The sequence below is a fragment of the Aquarana catesbeiana genome, linkage group LG10 (assembly GCF_042186555.1).
Source record: "Aquarana catesbeiana isolate 2022-GZ linkage group LG10, ASM4218655v1, whole genome shotgun sequence".
In the NCBI taxonomy this organism is placed as follows: Eukaryota; Metazoa; Chordata; class Amphibia; order Anura; family Ranidae; genus Aquarana; species Aquarana catesbeiana.
Genome location: NC_133333.1, coordinates 219,786,741 through 219,814,008, shown reverse-complemented (window position 1 = coordinate 219,814,008; position 27,268 = coordinate 219,786,741).

Genomic DNA, 27,268 nt, shown 5'->3' with positions numbered 1-27,268 from the left:
ACACACGGTGGTGGATTTTTTCACATGCTGGTGTTTGTGTGACTGAATTACTTCATCCGTACATCTTTGGTTGGATTTCCCTCTCCCTTTCTTTATGGACTGATTATCCATTCACTCACGTTTTTACTTTTTGGACTTATTTTTACCACCCTTTTTGTTTTTTTTGGCACTTATATTTGTCAATTGTGCTTCATATATGTTATTTCTGGATCCTCTAGGACCCCTTGATTGTTTGCATATACATCACTTTATATGTTTTTTCACTGTTTCTTAGCGCTGCTCACGTTTTATATTAAAATGGGGGCTGGGGGGGGGGGGGGGGTGCAGCATTACAGGAGGTTTTTCACCTCAATGCATAGAATGTATTGAGGTGAAAAACCTCAAAGGTTTACAACCCCTTTAACCAAAAAATGCATTCCATGCATCCAAAAATCTAGAAAATATAACAAATCAAATCATTATTATTCAGCCAAAAAATTAAATAAAAGCCTCATGCATGTGTCCTGCTTCTTAATATAGGGGGTCAACAATTCCAAGAGTTGGTGAAAGCAGGGGTCCGTCATCCCGAGATAATTCCGAAAATCATCCGGATTATTCTCCTGGAGCTCCTGCAGCAAAGGCATATGACATAATTGGTCACGATTAATAAAGCAACCAATTTTTGGTCCAAGAAATCCTCCTCCTCCTGTTCCTGGACTGGACTTGGGTCAAAGCAATAACTCCAAGGCCAAAATAAATAACACGTTATCTCCTCCGAGTCCGCAACATGGCTGGTTGATGAACGGGCATTCAGAAATGAACTGAAAAGCCGCGAAATGAAAAGCGCTAATCACTCACCAAACTTCTACTAACACAAAATTAGCAGAAGGAGCCCAAAGGGTGGCGCCTGACAATTGAACTTCCTCTTTGTATTCTTGTAGTACGTCACTATGTTCGTGTTTGTTGGCCGACAATTGTGTGCCCTTAGTATGCAAGACAAAATCCAGGCACACGCCCTTCGGACAAAAGTCTGACGCTCTGTTGCCGAACAATCCGATCGTGTGTACGAGGCTTTACAGTGACAGTCTCTCTATGCCAAGTGGTCCCTTCAGTCCAAACAGCACTGACAGTCCCGCTCCCGGCTTGCCTTGTTCACGTCCCGCAACCCACACACGAGGCTACGTTTACATCAGACCCCGACCTCAATGAGCTTACAATCTAAGATATCTATCTCATGCATACATACACATGGCGCCAAAATAGACAGACGCCAATTAACCGCTAGCTGACTAGACACCGTCATTATACTGCAGCAGGTCGGCTCATTCCTGCAAATCGCCGTACTGGTATGACGGTCCCTTTAACAGCTATAGCAGGCACGCGCGCCTGCTGCACGGCGGGGGGAGCTTATGCGCGTGGCTGACGGCCGCGATGTCCACTGGCCACCCGCGATCACTCCACAGAGAGCCAGAACGGGGAACTGTCAATGTAAACAAACAGATCCCCGTTCTGACAGGGAAGTACAGAGTGATCGTCTGTTCCTAGTGATTAGGAACAGCGATCTCTCTGTACTCCCAGTCAGTCCCCTCCCCCCTACAGTTAGAAACACCTCCCAGGTGTTACACATTTAACCTCTTGATCACCACTAGTATTAACCCCTTCCCTGCCAGTGTCATTTATACAGTAATCAGTGCATTTTTATAGCACAGATCGCTGTATAAATGTCACTGGTCCCAAAAACCTGTCCGATCTGTCCGCCGCAATGTCGCAGTCCCGCTAAAAATCGCTGATCCACCGCCATTACTAGTAAAAAAAAAAAAAAAATTATAATAAAAATGCCATAAATCTATCTCCTATTTTGTAGACGCTATAACTTTTGCGCAAACCAATCAATATACACTTACTGCGATTTTTTTACCAAAAATATGTAGAAGAATACATATTGGCCTAAACTGATGGAGACTTTTTTTTTATATTTATTATAGCAAAAAGTAAAAAATATTGTTTTTTTTTTTTTCAAAATTGTCAATATTTTTTTGTTTATAGCGCAAAAAATAAAAACTGCAGAGGTGATCAAATACCACCAAAAGAAAGCTCTATCTGTGGGAAAAAATGGATGTCAATTCTGTTTGGGTACAGAGTCGCATGACCGCGCAATTGTCAGTTAAAACGACACAGTACTGTATCGCAAAAAATGTCCTGGTCATTAAGGGGTAAAATCTTCCAGGGCTGAAGTGGTTAAAGCAGCATCAAACCCAAAAGCAAACATTTATTATATTGCAACTTACCAGTTCTTAGATGTGACAGCTGCAACAGGTTTATTTTTTTCAGGCTTTCTTTCTTCTACAGTGGGAATAGAAAAGAATCACCCCCCCCCTTTTAAAATAATCACATTTTGTTGCTTTGCAGCCTAAAATTAAGACATACACAGCTTTTGTTTTATCCAGCTGTATTTACTATTATAAAACTAATTCAAAAACAGAATCACTGAGTTAGAAAAAGTATCACCCCCCTGCTAAAATGACAATCAGGTGTCACCTTCTGAATGGCAAACAAAGTCATTTGACTTTTAACTGTGATCAGCTGTGATCATTTTGATTAGCTCAGCATGAAAAGAGCTTTCCTGGAGCACTTCAGTCCCTGGTAGTGCAACTGAAGCAAGCAATCAACTATGGGTGACAAGCAGTGGTGTATTTAGGTTTTATGCTGCCCTAGGCCTGACTAAACTCATGCACCTCTAATTTGAATATGACCCACCCCTTCCTGTCAATGACACACCCCTTCCTGCTTAAGACCCCCCTCTTCGGTGCCACATCTGGCACCTTTTTTTTGGGGGGGGGGGGTACCTGTGGTACCCTTCCCCACTTCCGGGAGACTGCGTCATCCTCAGAAGTTCGGCCCCCTCCCCCTTCCTCCGCATCCGAGAGCCAATCCGAAAATCGGCTGAGGTGACGACATTGCGGGAACCATGGACAGGTAAGTGTGCTAATATTAAAAGTCAGCAGCTACAATTTTTGTAGCTGCTGACTTTTATTTTTTTCACGGGGAGGGGGGAACTCCTTTTTAATGAGTTTGCATGGATTTCAGCATGCATGGAGCACTTTGCACATGCTGAAATCAATGCAAACTCATTAAAGAGTCCACATTCAGTGAAAGTTAAAGGGGTTGTAAAGGTAAAAGTTTTTTCACCTTAATGCATTCTATGCATTAAGGTGAAAAAACTTCTGACAGAACCGCCGCCCCCAGCACCCCCGTTTTACTTACCTGACGCCTCGAAAGTCAGCTTCGCGTTCCCGACATCTGTTCCTCCGCTCACCCTGGCCGCTGATTGGCTGCAGTGGATGGATTGAAAGCAGCGCAGCCATTGGCTCGCGCTGCTGTCAATCACATCCGATGACGCGGCGCGCCGGGGGGCGGGGCCGAGTGATACAGCGAGCGGCTATAGCCGCCGGCTGTATCACGGGAGCGCGCCCGCAAGCACTCACCACCGTGCGAGAGAGCTCGCATGAAGGTGGTAAATGCTTGCGGGGAGGAGCTGAGACAGCCGCCGAGGGACCCCAGAAGACCAGGTTCGGGGCCACTCTGTGCAGAACGAGCTGCACAGTGAAGGTAAGTATGACATGTTTGTTATTTTTAAAAAAAAAAAAAAACACCTTTACAACCCCTTTAATGTACTGCAAAGTGCTCCATGCATGCTGAAATCAATGCAAACGCATTAAACAGTCAGTGAAAGTGAAAGTTCATTAATATACAGATCATGATAATGCAATATGGTGATCCCTGCTACAAACTCATTAAACAGTCCACATTCAGTGAAAGTGCATGCAAAGTTTGCAGTACATGAATGTGGACTGTTTAATGAGTTTGTAGCATGGTTCATGTTATTGCAATATCACGATCTGTATATTCATTTCCATATTGAGTACTTTATATGTGATTGGCTCCTTGGCACACACACATTACAAAAGTAATAATAACATATTTAACTTTACCTGCTGTCCTGGCCTGGGAGTTCCCCTCATGCTCCTCTCTCTCCTCCTCCTCCTATCATCACAGACAGGCCGGGGAGAAGACGCAGTGAATGAAAGCCGCACAGGGGAGGGTAGGCGGAGCATTAGGCTTCGCCTCCGCCAGTCAAATTACGTGCAGCCAGTTACCGGTCACTTATGGGAGTGCGGGTCGCCCCCCCCCCCAGCTAAGCACCCCCATACACCATACTACTGCCCATAATATTTACAAGTGCCACGCTACAGCATGCCGGCCATCGAGGGGCTGCATCTGTGCCAGAGGGGGCCGCGGGAGCCAGGACTCGGGAAGACGGGTCGGGGGGGGCTGTTTCTCGTGCAGGGGGGCAGATTTTTTACCGCCCCCCCTCCGGCAAAGTGCCGCCCTAGGCCTGGGCCTTGTCGGCCTAGGCCAAAACACAGCACTGGTGGCAAGGCACTGTCAAAAGATCTCAAGGATAAAGTTGTGGACAGGCACAAGTCAGGTGATGGATACAAAACAAAAGTATCAATGCCCAGAAGCACAGTGAAGTCTATTATTAAGAAGTAGAAGGTATCTGGTACAACACAGACCCTCCCTGGGTCAGGACGTCGTTCTTTTCTATACACACTGTATTTCTTCCAGATCTGTGCAGTGATCCAGTGTCATACATGATACGTTACCTGTCCTGTAATAAAGACTGGTCATTGCTGCTCTCTTCTTGTGCAGGGTGACTGGTCTTGTCTCCGCCCCTTTCTGTAGTTTTCCGCAGTCAGCCTGTAGTGGGTGGAGCCTGTTGCCCCCCCTCCCCCACAGCTCAGCTCTCTGCTCAGGGAGTGTACAGAAAAATGATGTGGCTGCTACATTTATATGATAATATCTGGGTTTACAAAGGTGTCTGGTGCACACAAGGTGGATTTATATTCTTTGGGGCTATTGAGAAATATACACTATATTGCCAAAAGTATTGGGACACCTGACTTTACACACACATGAACCTTAAAGGCATCCCAGTCTTAGTCCGCAGGGTTCAATATTGAGTTGGCCCACCCTTTGCAGCTATAACAGCTTCAACTCTTCTGGGAAGGCTGTCCACAAGGTTTAGGAGTGTGTCTATGGGAATGTTTGACCATTCTTCCAGAAACGCATTTGTGAGGTCAGGCACTGATGTGGATGGGAAGGCCTGGCTTGCAGTCTCCAATCTAATTCATCCCAAAGGTGTTCTATCGGGTTGAGGTCAGGACTCTGTGCAGGCCAGTCAAGTTCCTCCACCCCAAAGTCGCTCATCCATTTCTTTATGGACCTTGCTTTGTGCACTGGTGCCCAGTCATGTTGGCACAGGAAGGGGCCATCCCCAAACTGTTCCCACAAAGTTGGGAGCATGAAATTGTCCAAAATGTCTTGGTATGCTGACGCCTTAAGAGTTCCCTTCACTGGAACTAAGGGGCCAAGCCCAACCCCTGAAAAACAACCCCACACCATAATCCCCCTCCACCAAATTATCTGGACCAGTGCACAAAGCAAGGTCCAAAAAGACATGGATGAGTTTGGGGTGGAGGAACTTGACTGGCCTGCACAGAGTTTTGACCTTTACCCGATAGAACACCTTTGGAATGAATTAGAGTGGAGACTGTGAGCCAGGCCTTCAACATCAGTGCCTGACCTCACAAATGCGCTTCTGGAAGAATGGTCAAACATTCCCATAGACACACTCCTAAACCTCGTGGACAGCCTTCCCAGAAGAGTTGAAGCTGTTATAGCTGCAAAGGGTGGGCCAACTCAATATTGAACCCTACAGACTAAGACTGGGGTGACATTAAAGTTCATGTGCGTGTAAAGGCAGGCGTCCCAATACTTTTGGTAATATAGTGAATTTAATGAAAATGTTTGTGTCTGGAATTCAGCTTTAAGAAAAAAATAAATAAATTCTCCTGTCCTGTGACATGTGACCTTTAAGACAATCCCATAAAGGCTGTGTGATTATTGAGGTGAGTACAGAGCGATTCCTCCTCGGCCTCCAACAGAATCTTCAGTAGGTTTAATAGAATTTTAAGAATCACTGAAATCCCCAATCTACTGCTCTTTATAGGGGTTAAAGGTGATTCATTCGACAGGCAGCAGTCAGGTGAGGTGGCATGGCAGAGGTCATTATGATATTAAATCCATATATCACTCTCAGGTATCTCTCTTACACGCAAGAATGAGATTGATAACAAGATGGCAGATTTTCCAGCTCTACGTGCGTCCATCTCCACGGGTCACCCAGGTCAGCGCAGGGGCCCAGCCGTCCACACTGTACATACAGAGATATTTGTCTTCATATAGGTTGCTATGTCATGTGTCATAGGGGATCCACACAAATTATTACCATAGTGTACTAAGGAAGGATTCCGCTTGGACAGCACAGCTGACGGACTTGGCTCGCGTACTTGGCTCGCCGACGCGTCGTTTATATCCTTTGTTCATGTTTTGTTTATGAGATGACAGTATTAAAAATTACTGGCAGGTTCCAGAAAATGATCATCAAGATTATAAAAGGGGACATGGAAAGATAATAAAGAAGATACATCAGCCTCGGAAGAATCAGATAGTCAAATTAAACGGTCGTTATCATCATTATTACACTATTAGGAGTTGTGCGATCGTTAACCACTTGCCTACTAGGCACTTTTACCCCCTTCTTGCCCAGGCCAATTTTCAGCTCTGTCGCACTTTGAATGACAATTGCATACCATGCATACACTGTAGCCAAATAACATTTTTTATCAGTTTTCTTTCACACAAATAGAGCTTTCATTTGGTGGGTATTTAATCATCACTGGGTTTTTTATCTTTTGCTAAATAAAGACCGTAATGTAAAAAAAACGTTTTCATAGTTTGTTATAAAATTATGCAAACGGGTAACTTTTCTCCTTCACTGATGTGCACTGATGAGGCTGCACTGATAAGCACTGATAGACATGTGCAGTTAGTTTCATTCCTAATTAACATTCTGACAAATTTTTCGTTATTCGGAGATTCAGATATATCCAAATATCCAAATTACAATATAAACAAATTTTACCGAATGCTCCAAATAACGAAACTAAATTCGTCATGAAATTCTAATCAAATTTTACATCGAACTCCAGTCGAATTCTAACTGTACACATCTTACTGAAATCAAAGACTGTGGGGTTGATTTACTAAAGGCAAATAGGCTGTGCGGTTGCACTCTATGACGCCGGTTTCTCCAGAGCTTAGTAAATGAGGTAAAGCTTCACTTTGCAAAGAATACCAAATCACGTGCAAGGAAAATGAAAAAAATAAATGCATTTTTGCTTGCGTATGATTGGATGATGGAAGTCAGCAGAGTATCTGCTCATTTACTAAGCTCTGGAGCAACTGCTCTTGCAGTGTGCAAATGCACTTTGCAAAGTGCACAGTCTATTTGCCTTTAGTAAATCAACCCCTGTGTGTGTTATTAGAGTACCATTTCAAAATAGTGCTGTTTTAGTTAAGCCAAAGGTGATTTAAAGAGTCATTATAATCATTTGATGAAGATTGTTCTTTTGTTTGATGAGGAGGCACTGATGGGCAACTGACTGACAGCACTGAAGGGCACTGATTGGCAGCACCGATGGACAGTGGACACTGATTGGCAACACTCCTGGGCACTGATTGGCAGCACTGGTGGACACTGATTGGCAGCACTCCTGGGCACTGATTGGCAGCACTGGTGGGCACTGATTGGCAACACTCCTGGGCACTGATTAGCAGCACTCCTGGGCACTGATTGGCAGCACTGGTGGACACTGATTGGCAGCACTCCTGGGCACTGATTGGCAGCACTGGTGGGCACTGTTGGGACTGCACTGATAATCAGTGTAGATGTCTCTTTTACACAAGCCGGTTATCGGCTCTCCTCTCCTTATGCTGTGAGCATGAGGAAAGGAGTGCCGATAACTGGCTTCTATTTACATCTGTAACTAGCTGTGATTGGGCACAGCTGATCACATGGTAAAGAGCCGCTAATGTAATGAGTAGGGTTGCAGGTCCTCGGGCTCACCCTGAAAGTCTTGGGAGGGAGTGGACATGGCCTTTTGGCTTGGTTCGCCCTCTCTCATGGGGTCTCACTTCGGGGGAGCCCCACCTAGTACTTGGTTGGGTCTGTTTCGGCAGGTCCATCTGGTTTCGGACAGATGGACCAAGTGTAAGTACCCTTGTCCCCGTCTGGAGCCTAACGCCCCAAGGGATTCAGGGAAAGACCCTCTGATTTTAGAGGGCTTGTGTACCTGTTGCACTTTTTTGTGTTTCACTCTTTATGTGTGTGCACATTTTTTCAGCACCAGGTGAAGTTTTTGGGTGTGTTTGCACGCCATAGCTAATTGGTTCTTTACCTCAATCTATGATCTGCAGTGTCCGGGCACGATCACAGGACACCGTCATATGATGGCATCACAGAACTATTCAGCTGGGTTGCAGCCGTCATTCGGCTATGTCACAATTGGCAAGTGGTTAAAGAAGATGTAAATCGTAACTAGATGACACCAAAGCTGGCCTTAATGTAGTAGATTTTCAAACAAACATTTGCACAAGCATTCCTATGAAAACTCTCGCTAGTAAAATCGTTGACATCACAAATGTCATTTGAAAACACTTCAAAAACATTTGCTGTTACATTCGATTTTGGAATTTTGGCTTTCCTGAACAAAAACCACATTCACTTTTAGAAAGTCGTTTGTTCACGAAATAATTTCCTCCCTTCTTTTTCAAACTTTTTCATCACTGTGGTCGAAAAAGAATGCCAATTTGACCCCAGTAATGAAGAAAATTTAAGAATTAAAAAATGTAATGTTCATAAAACAAAAAATTTCAAATTCAATTTTACAAATGTGTGTCCGGCTTTAGTTTTATCTGTGCGCATCATAAACAATTGTCACTTATTATCTGTTGTTCCATCTGATCTCCCGTAGCCTCCTTAAAGCCGCTTCTACAGTACATGCATATTGGCTGCATGGAATGTCTCCATCGGAAGACCATGTGACAGGGGGGCTACACAGGAGAGTAGCTGAAAAAAAGACAGAGCGTTGTCACCGTATAACAAGAAGTGCCTGAACAAGGACCTTCATGGCAGGATCACCAGGGATCATTTTGATGAAAACTGCAGATTTAGGCTCCATTTACATCTGCGCATAGCAGGAACTTGAGTTCTTGCGGTTTTTGCATGCTTTTCACGCATTAACAAGCATTGTAAATAGGGCAGACCTTGAATGGGCTGCCCAATGCATGACAAACGCCCCAAAGAAGCTCCTGCACTTTTATTGTAGTGGAGCGCAGCATGTTTCTTTACCACACTTTTTGGTGCATTTGCAGCACATCTGTTGCGCTACGAAACACAAGGCAAAACCGCACCTGCCACCTGCGCCTGGGGTGCCATTAACATTAACCACTTACCGCCCACCCGCCGTCATTATACGTCACGAGTTTGATGGTAAATACCAGGGTTATGGCAGATAGCTGCCATAACACCGGTATTTTCTAAAACAGTGGTGGTCTGCTTTACGATCAAAGTGGTCTCAGCGGTGGATTCACCATGAAATCACTTTTATCCGCGGCGGGAGAGGTGGCCCCCCCTCCCAGCATGTCCCGAGCGGCTTCGCCACTTACCGGAGCCATTGGAAGTGGCAGAGACAATCCATTTCCATGGACGGATGGTGTCACAGACTTTGGGCTGCAGAAGAACCATGGCCTGGAGAACTCTGTGTTATAATGTGTTCTTAAGTTATCCAGAGCTGGTCAACAAATGCTTGTGGCTTGTTATGCAAGTTAGTCCGGAGAGCCGGACTGTCTAAGGAGGTCATTGTTATGATAATAGGACTAGCTTTGACCTTTGTCTGAGATAATGGGAGCAGCTCTTATCTGATGGTTTGCTGTATAAATTCAGCGTGTTTCTAAAAATAAAACAGTTCATTTTCTGGTGTACTCCAAGACTGGTGTCGTCTGGTCCTTGGGGTTTCTATAGCCAGATCCATTGGTCTCATGTTCCAGGACTTGGGAAGCAGCTTCTTGGTGGAAATACCCAACAGGGTGTCCGGAGTCTGTTACAGATGGGCAGGAAGTCGAGTGAGGGCATGAAGGCCCCCACTCAACTCTATGCCCTTGGAGGACCGGAGTGATGTAAAACGTCACTTCCCCCCATCGCCCTTAAAGGGACTTTTTTAATTTTTTTTAATTGCAAAAAAAAAAAAGACTTTTTTTTTTTAGTGCTTTTTAGTGTAAATGTGAGATCTTTTTGACCCCAGACCTCACATTAAAGAGGTCCTGTCATGCTATTTTTCTATTACAAGGGATGTTTACATTCCTTGTAATAGGAATAAATGTGAGCCAGATTTTTTTTTTTAAAGGGACAGTGTAAAAATGAAAAGTAAAATAAATAAGAAAAAAAATATTTAAAGCGCCCCGTCCTGCCATGCTCATGTCCAGAAGCGAACGCATACGTCAGTCACGCCCACATATCTAAACGGTGTTCAAAACACACATGTGAGGTATCGACGCGATCATCAGAGTGAGAGCAATAATAATACTAGCAAAATACCTCCTCTGTAACTCAAAACTGGTAACCTTTAGAAATGTTTAAACATCACCTATGGAGATTTTTAAGTGTCAAAGTTTCTCGCCATTCCACGAGCGGGCGCAATTTTGAAGTATGACATGTTGGGTATCAATTTACTCGGCATAACATTATCTTTCAAAATATAGAAAAAAAATTGGCTAACTTCACTGTAATTCAAAAAAAGTATTTGTAATATACTTTTAGTGTGCAATTTAGTCTGTTGAAATGATGATATATGTTCAAGTATTTGAAAGACCAGATATATATTCTATGGTTAACTTGGCAAATGTGCAGGGGGCTCTATGAGGCCCTTTGGCTTCTTATATCCTTTATAGGTATGATAGAGATGAAGTAGTTGTTATTATGTTAGTGAAATTGTTTCAAGTCATGAAATGTTTTTAACATATGGAACATTTTGACTAAAATGTGTATGTCTAAGGAATTGACGTATTTTGTGGTATGCCAAGGAACCATGTTTAAAATAAATAAATAAAGAATTAAAAAAAAAATTTTTTTTTCCAAACAAATTGCGTTTGTAAGACTGCTGCGCAAATATGGTGTGACATAAAGTATTGCAACGACCGCCATTTTATTCTCTATTGTGTCTGAAAAAATATATATAGTGTTTGGGGGTTCTAAGTCATTTTCTAGCAAAAAAAAAAAAAATTTAACTTGTAAATAACAAGTTTGAAAAATAGGCCTGGTACTTAAGTGATTAAATTGCAAGGTAAGTGTGATGTGCGTTTGCAGCGCGTTTCCAAAATGTGCAGCAAAGCGATTGTTTTCTGTGTGGTCTGCTGCGCGATCGGAAACAGAGATGTGAATGGGGCCTTAGGCTCGGTTTACACCTATGCAGTTTGCTTTTGATCTGCTTCTGCAGTGCTTTTTGCAGTGCATGTCGTGTTTTTTGCACACGCGTTTTTGATGCATTTTACATTTTTTATGTTTTTTTTTTATTTTTTGGCCACATTGTTGTTTGGGTGGATTAAAAAATGCAAAACACAAATCATGGCAAAAACGCACTACATGCTTTTCTGCAGCTTCTCAATTGAAGTCTATCGAACCAAAAAAAGCACCCTTTTGCTTCAAAAAAAGTCCCTGACCCTTTCCAAAAAAGCAGCGTCTGAAAAAAGCATAGATGTGAACGTGTCCCATAGGAAACCATGTTAAATGGACTGTAGTGCGTTTCTGCAAAAAGCAATAATAACCGCAAAGGTGTGAACCGAAACCATAGGGGAGATTTACTAAAACTGGAGCACTCAGAATCTGCTGCAGCTGTGCATGGAAGCCAATCAGATTTTAACTTCAGCTTGTTCAATAATCCATTGACCATAAAACCTGGAAGGTTTCTATGAAGAGTTGCACCAGATTTTGCACACTCCAGTTTTAGTAAATCACCCCGAGTACTCATTTGCACATATAGGTGCGTCCAAGCTTGCACGTTTTTTGCACCTTCCTGTGCATTTCCATGTAACATGTTTCTGGCAGCCCATTCATTTCAATGGGCTGGCAAATAGCACCTTCTACCAATAGGTAGGTTCTAGTAATAGTTTTTTTTACTAGGGATTGTCAGCACAGGCAAATTTTGTCAGGCCTATGCCGCAAGCTAGGCCTGTCTGTTTGATCCAGGGGCTGGGAGTGATCAGAGTAGCAGTGGGTGTGACCACCTAGTTCTGGGGCGCCTCCCCTGCTTCCAGAGAGAAGATTCTGGAAGAGGGGCTGGGCCTGGAACTGGAGTGGCAGGCAGCTCATGTGGGAGCCCTGACCAATCACCAATTGGTATTGGCAGGGGGCGGGCCTCCTATATAAGCTGAGGTGATATGCCACTGGGGGGAGATGTCGGCTGAGTGAAGTGAGGAATGGAATGCTAGGCAGCAGCAGGAGGGCATCCCCATCTGGGGGGGGGGGGGTGTACTGATTGCAGGAGGAGGCCTGGGGAGAGCTGTGAAGGAACTTTGCCTCTACAGGTCAATGGCAATGTCGGTCGGTGGTAAAGAACTCCTGGAGCAGAGGGGCAGGTGGAGCTGTCGGAACGCATGATCCAGTCAAGTTCCTCATCAAGGACTCAGGGCAAAAAAGGAGGAGGAGTTTTAGGGACTTTTAGGAAGCCAAGACCGGGTAGGGTCACGTATTTCCATCCCTATGGGACTTTAAGTGAAATCATGACCTGGTGAGGTCATGCATTTCCATCCCTGATAAGTCGAGGAGAGAGGAGCAAAGGAAGTGGGACTTTGAGTGAAGCACATAGTAGCGAAAAGGTGGTTGAGCTGAACAAGGGAATTTTATTTATATACACACTTGTGACCATACATATAATGTTGATATCAGAATAGTTGGTAAACACAATAGTGCAAGTACCCGTAAATGATAACACAAATATCTCAAATTGTGATCATTGATGTCAAGAACAAAAGATTTGTACATAGGATGGGCGGAGGCCCGTAATGCGCGTCACGGCCCCCGGAGCAGGAGAGGGGCACGATACCATGGCAACCACAACACATACACCATAAACCAATGCTCCAGGGACGTGGTCTGAATAAGAATTGGTATAACAGTATACTGAATAGGAGTCTCTCCTCTTCCCTCTGGTTCCTCGTCCACACAGGTATATTTACTCTTTTGCACTTTTTTTCACTGGCACTCAATATCCTTTTTTCACCACTGAGTTATTTATTTGTCACTCTTCCTCTGGCAGCCCCTTTTCTCACTTGCATGGGTCCCTTCCTCACTATTTCTATTATTCAGCCACTTAATTTGCCCCTAGCTCACCTTCATTATCCTCCACTCCCTTCCAGAGATGTCTCGTGGTCCCGTGCCCGCCCTGATTGCTGCCTGCTTGGTCGCCCTCGCTGGACTGTCTACCACGGCCCCCAGTTGGGGATGTGTTCCGGTGTCTTTTGGTGCCCTGCCACTGCACCGTTGACCGACGGGCCTCAACCGGTAGGTAGGCACTTGTTCTTGACATCAATGATCACAATTTGAGATATTTGTGTTATCATTTACGGGTACTTGTACTATTGTGTTTACCAACTATTCTGATATCAACATTATATTTATGGTCATAAGTGTGTATATAAATAAAATTCCCTTGTTCAGCTCAACCACCTTTTCGCTACTATGTGCTTCACTCAAAGTCCCACTTCCTTTGCTCCCCTCTCAAGGACTCACGGCAGTGGAAGGTCGGTGAGTGTTACCACATTGGAGGGCTGGAAGTCTGTGAGGGAACTGTGGGGATATGTGTCAAAACGATGTTGCCTGAGGGCACAGGATTTGCAAGTTGGGCTGGCTGGAACAGTAGCCCACCATCTAAAGACAAGTTTTTAAACGACTAGGCCTCCGGGGAGAGGTACTGCAGGCCTCAGGCCTAGTAGCAGCGAGCAATCAGAGCCTTATTAGGGGCTTATTCAGAGTTAGTCCTTATTACTTAAAAGAAGATGTGACATGACTAACTCAGTAACTACAAGTTTGTGCAGGAGAAAACAAGTCTGTGTAGGAGGAAACAAGTTTGGACAGGAGGAGAAAGAGTTCTAAGACCATCATTTTTACACGGTCAAAAGTGATGTCTTCATCATTCACACAGTGATGGATGGGGAATTCTTATGCCCCGTACACATGGTCGGATTTCCGACGGAAAATGTGTGATAGGACCTTGTTGTCGGAAATTCCGACCGTGTGTAGGCTCCATCACACATTTTCCATCGGATTTTCCGACACACAAAGTTTGAGAGCAGGATATAAAATTTTCCGACAACAAAATCCGTTGTCGGAAATTCCGATCGTGTGTACACAAATCCGACAGACAAAAAGCCACGCATGCTCAGAATAAATAAAGAGATGAAAGCTATTGGCCACTGCCCCGTTTATAGTCCCGACGTACGTGTTTTACGTCACCGCGTTCAGAACAATCAGATTTTCTGACAACTTTGTGTGACCGTGTGTATGCAAGACAAGTTTGAGCCAACATCCGTCGGAAAAAATCCTAGGATTTTGTTGTCGGAATGTCCGAACAAAGTCCGACCGTGTGTATGGGGCATTAGAAGGAATAGTCTGTGGAAGTTGAGCAGAGGAGGAGCAACAGTCTGCATGGAGATGTAGGAGGAGATTGATACTCAGTTTAAATGCACATCTAATCTACTGGCTCTAACTTTATGCTGTTTTGATTAACCACTTCAGCCCCGGAAGGATTTACCCCCTTCCTGACCAGAGCACTTTTTACAATTTGGCACTGCGACGCTTTAACTGCTAATTGCGCGGTCATGCAATGCTGTAACCAAACGAAATTTGCGTCCTTTTCTTCCCACAAATAGAGCTTTCTTTTGATGGTATTTGATCACCTCTGCCGTTTTTATTTTTTGCGCTATACACGGAGAAAGACCGAAAATTTTGAAAAAAAATGATATTTTCTACTTTTTGTTCTAAAAAAAATCCAATAAACTCAATTTTAGTCATACATTTAGGCCAAAATGTATTTGGCCACATGTCTTTGGTAAAAAAAATGTCAATAAGTGTATATTTATTGGTTTGCGCAAAAGTTATAGCGCCTACAAACTAGGGTACATTTTCTGGAATTTACACAGCCTTTAATTTATGACTGCCTATGTCGTTTCTTGGGGATGCTAAAATGGCAGGGCAGTACAAAACCCCCACAAATGACCCCATTTTGGAAAGTAGACACCCCAAGGAAATTGCTGAGAGGCATTTTGAGCCCATTGAATATTCATTTTTTTTGTCCCAAGTGATTGAATAATGACAAAAAAAAAAAAAAAATTACAAAAAGTTGTCACTAAATGATATATTGCTCACACAGGCCATGGGCATATGTGGAATTGCACCCCAAAATACATTTAGCTGCTTCTCCTGAGTATGGGGATACCACATGTGTGGGACTTTTTGGGAGCCTAGCCGCATACGGGGCCCCGAAAACCAATCACTGCCTTCAGGATTTCTAAGGGCGTACATTTTTGATTTTACTCCTCACTACCTATCACAGTTTTGAAGGCCATAAAATGCCCAGATGGCACAAACCCCCCCCCCCCAAATGACCCCATTTTGGAAAGTAGACACCCCAAGCTATTTGCTGAGAGGCATGGTGAGTATTTTGCAGCTCTCATTTGTTTTTGAAAATGAAGAAAGACAAAAAAAAAAAATTTTTTTTTTCTTTTTTTAATTTTCAAAACTTTGTGACAAAAAGTGAGGTCTGCAAAATACTCACTATACCGCTCAGCAAATAGCTTTGGGTGTCTACTTTCCAAAATGGGGTCATTTGGGGGGGTTTTGTGCCACCTGGGCATTCCATGGCCTCCGAAACTGTGATAGGCAGTGAAGAGTGAAATCAAAAATTTACGCCCTTAGAAAGCCTGAAGGCGGTGCTTGGTTTTCGGGGTCCCATACGCGGCTAGGCTCCCAAAAAGTCTCACACATGTGGTATCCCCGTACTCAGGAGAAGCAACAGAATGTATTTTGGGGTGTAATTTCACATATTCCCATGGCATGTTTGAGCAATATATCATTTAGTGACAACTTTGTGCAAAAAAAAAAAAAAAAATTTGTCTCTTTCCCGCAACTTGTGTCACAATATAAAATATTCCATGGACTCGACATGCCTCTCAGCAATTAGCTTGGGGTGTCTACTTTCCAAAATGGGGTCATTTGGGGGGGGGGGTTTGAACTGTCCTGGCATTTTATGCACAACATTTAGAAGCTTATGTCACACATCACCCACTCTTCTAACCACTTGAAGACAAAGCCCTTTCTGACACTTTTTGATTACATGAAAAAATTATTTTTTTTTGCAAGAAAATTACTTTGAACCCCCACACATTATATATATTTTTAAAGCAAATGCCCTACAGATTAAAATGGTGGGTGTTTAATTTTTTTTTTCACACAGTATTTGCGCAGCGATTTTTCAAACGCATTTTTTGGGGAAAAAACACACTTTTTTACATTTTAATGCACTAAAACACACTATATTGCCCAAATGTTTGATGAAATAAAAAAGATGATCTTAGGCCGAGTACATGGATACCAAACATGACATGCTTTACAATTGCGCACAAACGTGCAGTGGCACCAAAATAAATACATTTTTAAAAGCCTTTAAAAGCCTTTACAGGTTACCACTTTAGATTTACAGAGGAGGTCTACTGCTAAAATTACTGCCGCGATCTGACCGTCGCGGTGATACCTCACATGCATGGTGCAATTGCTGTTTACATTTGACGCCAGACCGGTGCTTGCGTTCGCCTTAGCGCGAGAGCAGGGGGGACAGGGGTGCTTTTTTTTTTTTTTTTTCTTTATTATTTTTTTGCTTTTTTATCTTATTTTAAAACTGTTCCTTTCATTTTTTTTTTTTTTAATCATTTTTATTGTTATCTCAGGGAATGTAAATATCCCCTATGATAGCAATAGGTAGTGACAGGTACTCTTTTTTGAAAAAATTGGGGTCTATTAGACCCTAGATTTCTCCTCTGCCCTCAAAGCATCTGACCACACCAAGATCGGTGTGATAAAATGCTTCCCCAATTTCCCAATGGCACTATTTACATCCGGCGAAATCTAAGTCATAAAATGCTCGTAGCTTCCGGTTTCTTAGGCCATAGAGATGTTTGGAGCCACTCTGGTCTCTGATCAGCTCTATGGTCAGCTGGCTGAATCACCGGCTGCATTCTCAGGTTCCCTGTTGAGACAGGAGAGCCAGAGAAAAACACGGAAGACGGTGGGGGGGGGCATTCTCTCCCACTGCTTGTAAAAGCAGTCTAGAGGCTAATTAGCCGCTAGGATTGCTTTTACATGAAAGCCGACCGCTGGCTGAAAAGAATGATACCAAGATGATACCTAAACCTGCAAGCATCATTCTGGTATAACCACTCAAAGTCGTGAATGCTGTACCTGAAGACAAAAAAATGGTTAACAATAAAGCACAGTAAACGGTAAAGTATAAAAAATTGCATACCTGAAAAGCAAACATGATAAAACATAATAACAATAAAACATTGCAGAATAGAATACAGTAAAAAAGAGCAGAAGAATAGAGAGAGAGAGAATAGAGAGAGAACAATAAAACGACAACTATTATTTTTTATTTTATATTTTTGTTTGTGTTTTTTTTTTTTTTTTACACTTTTTTTTATAACTAACTTTTATAACTGTAACCGGTTCCAGGTTCGGGTCTCTCAAAATGCGATGGCATCTTGGGAGACCCTGTGAAAGTGTGCCTAGTCTGTGCAATGCTGTACCCTACGCTAATACTCAACTAGTGAATGGTAGCGTTCAAAACATTCACCAATGCAAAGACCAGGATTGTCAGGACAGGAGGGACAATAATAGCGGGTGTCACGCCTATATCCGCGTTTGCTGCAGACACAACATCTTTTTTGGGGGGGTTCGTTGGGTAGGGGTACTCGGGAGGACATAAAAACGCCTCTCATGCAGCCGACTGCATTTGGTTGGGGATGTGAATGGGGGAAGTACGGGCGCTGCAGAAGCGGTGGGTTCCCAATTAGGATTGGCGAATGCAGCAGGAAGGGCATTATGGGCACGACGGGCCTGTGTTTGTCTTCTTCTTGGTGGCAGCGGGACACTATTTGTGCTTGCCACCTCACCAGCTTGAACTGCACTTATGGGACTCGCCACGTCACCAAGTGTTACTGCAGTGCTGGTTTGACTACGACCGGGGTGTACTAGGCCGCTGGCGCTTGCCAGTTCACCAAAACGCTACCAAAAAAACTGTTAACGATCGCAGGGATCAGGCCTGACTCTGCGAACGCTGCAGTTATGCGTTTAGTGTTTTGTAAGTGACAGTGATCGATCGATACTGCACTTGGGTGGGCTGGGCTGGGCCGGGCGGAGGGGCAAAACGCAGGTGCTAGCAGGTATCTGGGCTGATCCCACTAACACTGCGTTTTTGGGAACCCTAAACTGCTGGGGACGCCAGTATAGATCTGATCGGATCAGATCAGATATTGATCAGTTCAGATACTATACCACTAAGGGAGGTGTACGGTGCGTGCGGTGTTAGCGCTACTGGCACTAACCTGACGCTGCCTGGGGCTGGTGCTTGCCAGTTCACCAAAACGCTACCAAAAAAACTGTTAGCGATCGCAGGGATCAGGCCTGACTCTGCGAACGCTGCAGTTATGCGTTTAGTGTTTTGTAAGTGACAGTGATCGATCGATACTGCACTTGGGTGGGCTGGGCCGAGCCGGGCGGAGGGGCAAAATGCAGGTGCTAGCAGGTATCTGGGCTGATCCCGCTAACACTGCGTTTTTGGGAACCCTAAACTGCTGGGGACGCTAGTATAGATCTGATCGGATCAGATATTGATCCGTTCAGATACTATACCACTAAGGGAGGCGTATGCTGCGTGCGTGGGTGTTAGCGGTACTGGCGCTAATCTGACGCTGCCTGGGGCGACGCATATCACCGCCGGGCGATCAGGGGGCTAAATCTTTATTCGGTAATAAACGGCGGGTGCCCTGACACTATAAAAAATAAACAAACTAACCAGCGTCACCCGTAACGGTTATACAGTGATCAGTGGTGAAAGGGTTAACTAGGGGGCAATCAAGGGGTTAAAACATTTATTCGGTAGTATATGGGGGTCCCTGTCGCTATAAAACGCTGACGGCGAACCTAAATATTTACCTCACTAACTAGCGTCACCAGCGACACTAATACAGCGATCAGAAAAATGATCGCTTAGCGACACTGGTGACAGGGGGTGATCAAGGGGTTAAAACTTTATTAGGGGGGGTTAGGGGGGTATCCTAGACCTAAAGGGGGCCTAACACTCACTGCCCTAACACTGTAACTGTCACAAACTGACACCAATACAGTAATCAGAAAAAAAAAAAAAAAAACAGCTTGGTGTCAGTTTGTGACAGGGGGGGGGGGGTGATTGGGGGGCGATCGGGGGGGGATCGGGGTGTTTTGTGTGCCTGGCATGTTCTACTGTGTGTGTGTGTGTTGGTGCACTCACATTGCAGTCTTCTCTCCTCGGCCCGGAACGGAAAATACCGAGCCGAGGAGAGATGACATCATTTCCTCTGCCTCTGTGTACAATACAGAGGCAGGGAAATGATCCCATTGGCTGGGAGCGATCGCGAGGGGGGGGCCACGAATGGATGGCCTCCCCCTCACCACCGATCGCCGTGGGAGATTTGCTGACCGCCGCAGGCACCGGGGGGGGGTCCGATCGGACCCCCCACCCGCGGGCAGGCAAGGACGTACCTGTAAGTCCTTTTGCCTGCCCGTGCCATTCTGCCGACGTATATAGTCGTGCGGCGGTCGGCAAGTGGTTAAATCTAAAAATATGATGGCAATTATATGTTCTATGGCCATCCCATATCTCTATTCCCTATCCAAGTTGTACCCCCCAATAAAACAACAAAAACAAAACCAGCAAAAGACTGTTCATTGTCTCTGGAAGAGATGCATGAAGTCTGGCAGCGGGGTGAATTGGTGGATTGTTTGTTACTAGCGGCAACTACATCGCTACATTTATAATTGCGCCGCAACAAACCACATATTACTGTGGTACCATACATTTTGGTGCCTGCAAATGCACCCACTTTTGTTCGATGCGTGGGCAAATAATTAGGAAATATTGGCACCCGCACGCATTAGCAGAGGATACCACTTTTCTGTGGGAAAACGCACACTCTCGAGCGCGTTTCCGCACCACAATTGGTGAAAATAACTTATGAAAGGGCATTACCATGCTCCTATTTATTTCTATCGCCAGTTTCCGCCGGACGGCGAATGTGGCAGATTTCTCTCTTTGGTTCTGTACACGGCTCCATTCACCAGGGTTGAGCGGCTCATTCATTCTAATTGATTGTCATCAGAATAGTCACCTCTGTTGTGAATATCACAAAGCTGAGAAATCGTCTCTTTACATCAAAGTATTTGGAGTCCTATTCAGCTGTTACATATTTATTTCTCGTCAATCGATATTTTGTCTAATGAATTGTTACTTTATCTCCAGGTAGAACGGGGTTCTATTGGCTGCTTGTTGACACAGCGTACAACCTCACAATTAATGTCACTCAGAAGACGATGATGTACTAAGGAGCCGTGACCCCGGGATGATCTTTGTGAATTGACATTTATATTATGTACCTAGAGAATCAATGCGATAAATAATCTGGATCTACAACAAAGACACACTTATGTATATAAAAACTGCACTACAAAAATAAAGATGAAAATATGTATTTTGCTTTATTAGTACTGATATTTTTACATGAACACCAACCCATTAGTGTGGCTTCACTTTGTCCCCCTGCGCTTTGTAGCAGCGCGGGCGCAGCCCACTATACCTGTGGTTTTGGTACGTGTTAGCTGTGCTTTGTCATACACTATCATCAAAAAAAAGAGAATATCATTAAAAAGTTTATTTATTTCACTAATTCTATTCAAAAAGTGAAACTCATGTATTATATAGATTCATTACACAGAGTGATATATTTCAAGTATTTCTTTCTTTTAACCACTTCAGCCCTGGAAGAATTTACCCCTGACCAGGCCATTTTTCTTTTCTCGGACATCACGGGACACAGAGCCACAGTAATTACTGATGGGTTATAGGGTATCACTAGGTATTGGACACTGGTCACACCCTAATCAGGAAGTTCAACCCCCTATATAACCCCTCCCCTTCCAGGGATACCTCAGTTTTTACACCAGTGTCTTAGGTGTTGGACGTGCATGTCCTGTGCTAAAGCTCCAAAAGGAATATCCTAAGATCCTATACTGGGGCAAGCCAGGCGACCGGATCCATTCAAAGTGTCTTTTCATGGCCGAATTGGATTGTCTGCAGAGAACTAGAGGAGCACAGTGGTGGACGACACATGAATTAGAACTCACAACAATTAAGGATTCACAGAAGTTTATTTCCACTTATTTATATATGAACTGTATTTTATAGGTGAATAATTTATTATATGTATTGTATTTATCAAGTATTCAACATAATTGGTTTTAATAATTTGTATTTTTGATAATAATATTCATTTCACGTGAGGGATTGGCAGCGCTGCACTAATTTTAAATATTTATCACGCTGTACTGTACGGTGAGGTGGATTCATTAGAAGTGTACAGCAGCTGCGGACTATTAATTGTAATTTTGCATAGGTTTTTTTGCACTTAGCACTTTGGTAGGGTGGCGCTGATTGTTTTCTATACACTATTGATAGTAGTAGTAGTAGATTACTATTTGTAGACTAGTAGTAAACTACTAGAGTGGAGTAATGGAGCATGCTACTAGATTCAATTAGAGCATGTTATTCAAGTAGATTATTAGTAGAGTATTTGTAGATTAGTAGTGAATTAGTAGTAGTTAGTGGTAGATTTGTAGTAGATTGATAGTAGTAGTAGATTACTATTAGTAGACTAGTAGTAAACTATTAGAAGAGTAGAGCATGTTACTAGAGTAGAGGAGCATGCTACTAGACTAGATTAGATTAGAGAATGTTATTCAAGTAGATTATTAGTAGACTATTTGTAGATTAGTAGTGAATTAGTAGTAGTTAGTGGTAGATTGGTAGTAGATTGATAGTAGTAGTAGATTACTATTAGTAGACTAGTAGTAAACTATTAGTAGAGTAGAACATGTTACTAGAGTATAGTAGTGGAGCATGCTACTAGACTAGATTAGAGCATGTTATTCAAGTAGATTATTAGTAGAATATTTGTAGATTAGTAGTGAATTAGTAGTAGTTAGTGGTAGATTTGTAGTAGATTGATAGTAGTAGTAGATTACTATTAGTAGACAAGTAGTAAACTATTAGTAGAGAAGAGCAGTGGAGCATGCTACTAGACTAGATTAGAGCATGTTATTCAAGTAGATTACCAGAAGAATATTTGTAGATTAGTAGTGAATTAGTAGTAGTTAGTTGTAGTAATTTGTAGTAGATTGATAGTAGTAGTAGATTACTATTAGTAGACTAGTAGTAAACTATTAGTAGAGTAGAGCATGTTACTAGAGTAGAGTAGTGGAGCATGCTACTAGACTAGATTAAAGCATGTTATTCAAGTAGATTATTAGAATATGTGTAGATTAGTAGTGAATTAGTAGTAGTTAGTGGTAGATTTGTAGTAGATTGATAGTAGTAGTAGATTACTATTAGTAGACCAGTAGTAAACTATTAGTAGATGAGAGCATGTTACTAGAATAGAGTAGTGTAGCATGCTACTAGATTTGAAATAGAGCATGTTACTAAAGTAGATTATTAGTAGAATATGTGTAGATTAGTAGTGAATTAGTAGTAGTTAGTGGTAGATTTGTAGTAGCTTGATAGTAGTAGTAGATTACTATTAGTAGACTAGTAGTAAACTATTAGTAGAGTAGAACATGTTACTAGTGTAGAGTAGTGGAGCATGCTACTAGACTAGATTAGAGCATGTTATTCAAGTAGATTATTAGTAGAATATTTGTAGATTAGTAGTGAATAGTAGTTAGTGGTAGATTTGTAGTAGATTGATAGTAGTACTAGATTACTTATAGTAGACTAGTAGTAAACTATTAGTAGAGGAGATCATGCTATTAGAATAGAGTAGTGGAGCATGCTACTCGATTCCAAATAAAGCATGTTACTAAAGTAGATTATTAGTAGAATATTTGTAGATTAGTAGTGAATTAGTAGTAGTTAGTGGTAGATTTGTAGTAGATTGACAGTAGTAGTAGATTACTATTAGTAGACTAGTAGTAAACTATTAGTAGAGGAGAGCATGCTATTAGAATAGAGTAGTGGAGCATGCTACTAGATTCGAAATAGAGTATGTTACTAAAGTAGATCATTAGTAGGGTATTAGCTGATTATTGGTAGGTTAGTAGTTATTATTACTAGTAGATTAGTACTGGTAAATTATTAGTAGAGTAGACCATGTTACTAGGGTAGAGCAGTATAGCGCAGAATACTTAGATGTAGATCAGGTTTACTATGCAAACTGAATTTTCCTATTGCAAAGGAAATGTTCCTTTTGTAAATGTGGCAAAGAATATTTGCCAAGAATACCCAATCATGTGAAAGGAAAATGGAAAGAAAAAGATTTTTGCTTGCACCTGGTTGGACAATAGACGTCAGCACAGCTTCACCCTTGTACAGTGAACATGCTTTTCTCCTTTTATAAATCAGCCCCATTGTATCCTAAGAAGGCTCCGCTGCGTTTTGTACCAGTTCAGTGGACAGACTGAGGTCCCTTGTGCCCCCCCCCCCCACTATCACCTGTTGGGATATAATTTTTCATAATTAGATTTAGTAAATTGCAGAGATTGCAGTGTGACGCATGTCACCAGCCATGTAGAACACCTGCCTGCGTTTACCACCTGCACTACGTGTGTATGGCGGACGGTAGCGGGGAGGGGGGGTGGGGGAGTGCATTGTTACGGCATGTTTACTGACACATTCACACACAATAGCCGGCAGCACAATACACGGCGCACAATGTAGAGGTGACCCCACCTGACCCCCTCCAATAGAGGCTGCACACTGCTCACATCTCCGGCTCATCGCCTCCGTGAACCGCCGCTATTGATCCATTATGCGAGGCTCTTTTCAGCGCACATTACAATGCGCTCGTCCCTCGCTGAAGGATAATGATGGATAATGACTAACAAAGAGCAACCGGGCCAGAAACTGTATTTAATGCAAATCTGGGTGTAAAAAAGTCAAATCGCCCCATTTATGAAGAAAGGAAGATGTCACTATTGTCACCGCGACACACCAATATGAAAAAACAGCAGCTGGAAACAACAGCCTCTCTTAACCACTTCAGCCCTTGAAGGATTTACCCCCTTAATGACCAGGCTAATGTGGCACTGCGTCGCTTTAACTGACAATTGCGCGGTCGTGCGACATTGTACACAAACAAAATTGATGTCCTTTTTTCCTCCACAGATAGAGCTTTCTTTTGGTGGTATTTGATCACCTCTGCGGTTTTTATTTTTTGCGCTATAAAGAAAAAAAGACCGACAATTGTGAAAAAAAAAACAATATTTTTTACTTTTTGCAATAATACATATCCAAAAAAAAATAAATATATTTCTTCATCAGTTTAGACCAATATGTATTCCTCTACATATTTTTGGTAAAAAAAAATGGCAATAAGCGTATATTGATGGGTTTGCGCCAAAGTTATAGCGTCTACAAAACAGGGGATATATTTATGGCATTTTTATTATTATTATTTTTTTTACTAGTAATGGCGGCGATCCGCAATTTTTAGCGGGACTGCGACATTACGGCAGACAGTTTGGACACGTTTGACACTTTTTTGGGACTATTGACATTTATACAGCGATCAGTGCCAAAAATAGCCACTGATTATGGTATAAATGTCAATGGCAGGGAGGGGGGCGATCAAGGGGTTAAAGGGGTTGTAAAGGTTCGCGTTTTTTCACCTTAATGCATCCTATGCATTAAGGTGAAAAAACATCCGACAATACCGGCCCCCCCAGCCCCCCCCGTTTTACTTACCTGAGCCCGTTCACCTGCTGCGCCCGCCCCCGATGTCCTCTTCACCGCTCAGCCTGGATGTTGATTGGCTAGAGTGGATGTCTTGCGCTGCTGTCAATCACATCCAATTACACGGCGTGCCGGGGGGCGGGGCCAAGTGCTTTAGTGAGCGGCTATATTACGGGAGCGCGCCCGCAAGAACTAACCACCATGTGGGAGAGCTCGCATGAAGGTGGTTAGTGCTTGCGGGGAGGAGCTGAGACAGCCGCTGAGGGACCCCAGAAGACCAGGTTCGGGGCTACTTTGTGCAAAACGAGCTACACAGTGGAGGTAAGTATAACATGTTTGTTATTTATTTTTTATTTTTTTAATTGCCTTTACAACCCCTTTAAGTGTTCCCTGGGAGATGTTTCTTACTGTTGGGGGGGTGGGACTGACAAGGAGTACAGAGAGGTCGCAGTTCCTGATCACTAGGAATAGCAGATCTCGCTCTCCTCCTCTGTCAGAACGGGGATCTGTTTGTATACATTGACAGATCCCCGTTCTGGCTCTCTGTGGAGTGATCGTGGGTGGCCGAAGGACATCGCACGCGCCTCCTATTCCTCTTTAAGCGGCCGACGTACAGCTATGGCGATTTGCGCAGCCGTGCCAACCTGTCGCAGTATGACGGCGGCTGGTCGGCAAGCGGTTGAAGAGCACCTGTCATGACGGCAATCTCTACTCAAACTTCTATTTGATCGCACGTTTTTGGTACGTTTTCTGAAAGCTCACTAAAGATGCAGCATGCGGGACTTTTAATGCGCTTTCAGAAAATGCACCAAAAACACATGATTTAATAGAAGTCTATGGGAAACGGTGCGGTAACCCGCACGAAGCGCCGCAGGCAAACAGAAAGCGCAACCTTTCACGTTATAATGAGATAGGTTGCTGCACATCTGATTTGTTCTGTACGTTCCATCTTAGGAAACCAGCCATAAACATGCCGCAGGTAGACAGAAATGAAGTGCCTTTTCTATAAACCTAAAGTTGCCGCCATCATACAAGTGTCAATAAAACACCTATTAAACTGTGATAAAAATAATCAAGCAGTTATATAACCCCGCAGTGCATAGCAAACAAAAACAGTTATACAACAAAATATATTTTTTTGTTCATAAAAGTAACAGTTCTATTACTTCACAGAGCACAGCAAATAAAAAACAAATATATACAAAGAATATTCTTTTGATTAATAAGTAGCAGTACCAATAAAAAAAAATGTTCATCATATAAATAAACATCCAACTGGTAGCAGTGAAAACAGTCTGCGTATATCTTCTAGAAAATCTTCTCCTGCACCACTGTGATCAATCTCCTTAATTAGCCACTTCAGCCCCGAAAGGTTTTACCCCCTTAAAGAGGAAGTAAAGTCTTCCTTTTTAATTGTGCCTATAGGTAAGCATATAATAAGGCTTACCTATAGGTACTGTAAATATCTCCTAAACCTGCACCACTTACGAGATATTTACTATATACGCCAATGTCATCGGTGCATGAGCTCTGAAGAAACGGTCCCTATGCCATAACCAGTGGCTTCCCGTGCATGTGCGGGCCGCTGGAGTGACGACATGGCGGCTCCGGCCAATCACAGCGCTGGAGGCTGCGAACCTGGAAGAAACTCCGGGCAAAATGTCAGCAGTGTGCGGACGCCGATGATAGAGCTTTGTTCTAAGGTAAGTCTTTCATAATGAGAATGTAATTTACATTTCTCCTAACAAATTGTAATAAAAAAAAAATATTTTGTATTGTATAATATTTTTTTTCTACATACTCTCACCAGTCAGTGTGTCCCTGATTACCACCACACCAGTCATATTCTGCCTGATCACTGACAAACCAGTTACAGTGTCCCTTATCACCACCACACCAGTTACAGTGTCCCTGATCCCCACCACGCCAGTCAAATTGTCCCTAATCACCGCCACACCAGTTACAGTGTCCTTGATCATTGTCACACCAGTTGCAGTGTCCCTGATCACTACCACACCAGTCATAGTGTTCCTAATTACTGCCACTGCCTAATTACTGCCACACCAGTTACAGCGTCCCTGATCCCCACCACGCCAGTCATATTGTCCCTAATCACCGCCACACCAGTTACAGTGTCCCTGATCACCGCCACACCAGTTACAGTGTCCCTGATCACCGCCACACCAGTCATATTGTCCCTAATCAGTGCCACGCCAGTTACAGTGTCCCTGATCACC